This window comes from Piliocolobus tephrosceles, chromosome 8 (genome assembly GCF_002776525.5).
Source record: "Piliocolobus tephrosceles isolate RC106 chromosome 8, ASM277652v3, whole genome shotgun sequence".
Lineage (NCBI taxonomy): Eukaryota > Metazoa > Chordata > Mammalia > Primates > Cercopithecidae > Piliocolobus > Piliocolobus tephrosceles.
In genome coordinates this window covers 113,253,945-113,255,382 of record NC_045441.1, presented here as the reverse complement: position 1 = coordinate 113,255,382, position 1,438 = coordinate 113,253,945, and positions in this window count along the sequence as shown.

Below are 1,438 nucleotides of genomic sequence, written 5' to 3'. Positions count from 1 at the left end.
GAAAAAAGCAAACAATCCCATCGAAAAGTGGGCTAAGGACATGAATTGATAATTCTCAAAAGAAGATATACAAGTGGCCGACAAACACATGAATAAATGCTCAACATCACTAATGATGAGGGAAATCAAATCAAAACCACAATGTAGAACTACCATTTGATCCAGCAATCCCACTACTGGGTATCTATCCAGAGGAAAAGAAGTCACTATTTGAAAAAGATACCTCCACACACATGTTTATAGCAGCACAAATCACAATTGCAAAATCATGGAACCAACACAAATGCCCATCAGTAAATGAGTGAATAAAGAAACTGTGGTATATATACATGATGGAATACTACTCGGCTATGAAAAGGAATGAATTAACAGCATTTGCAATGACCTGGATGAGATTAGAGACTATGATTCTAAGTGAAGTAACTCAGGAATGGAAAACCAAACATCATATGTTCTCACTGATATGTGGGAGCTAAGCTATGAGGATGTAAAGGCATAAGAATGATACAATGGACTTTGTGGACTTGGAGGGAAGAATGGCGGCTGAGGGGTGAGGGATAAGACTACAAATATGGGGCATTATATACTGCTCAGGTGATGGATGCACCAAAATCTCACAAATAACCACTAAAGAACCAAATGCCACCCGTACCCCAATAACTTATGGAAAAATAATATATATATATACACACACACACACACACATACATATAATGGTTAATTCTAAAAAATAAATAAATAAACATAACACCAAAGCTAGAAACTACACAGGAAAAGGTCGATCATGGCTCTGAGCTAATGTATCACTTTCCAAGTGTTACCTTCTACGTAGGGCGTAAGGTCTGGAAGCCACGCTTTTTTTTTCCCACTGAATTTTTTCCCAATTTTTAAGAGCTTAAATATCTACCTATTCAAGGAAACAATAAGTAATTGTAAAAATACCCCAAATCTTGTCCAAAAAGTCTGGAAACACAGGGAATATGATGTATTTTTAACATCACACTTTAGATTAACTATTGGATTTATTGCTTTAGAGACAGTTACCTGAAATGGTATGTGGAAGCTGAAGGAAAATATATTGAGCATATTATATCAAAATGTTACTAATACATTGTTTGAAAATAAATTAGTCCTATGTTTCTGACTTTTTGAACACTGTATGAAGTGTTTTTTTAACTATAAAAAATGAAACAAGGCCAGTTGTGGTGGCTCACACTTGTAATCCCAGCACTTTGGGAGGTCAAGGTGAGCAGATCCCTTGAGGCCATGAGTTTGAGAAAAGCCTGGGCAACATAGCAAAAACCTGTCTCTCCAAAAATACAAAACTTAGAGGACGTGGTGGCACATGATGTAATCCCAGCTACTCAGGAGGCTGAGGCATGAGAATTGCTTGAGCCAAAAGGTAGCGGCTGCAGTGAGCTGACACCATGCCGCTGCA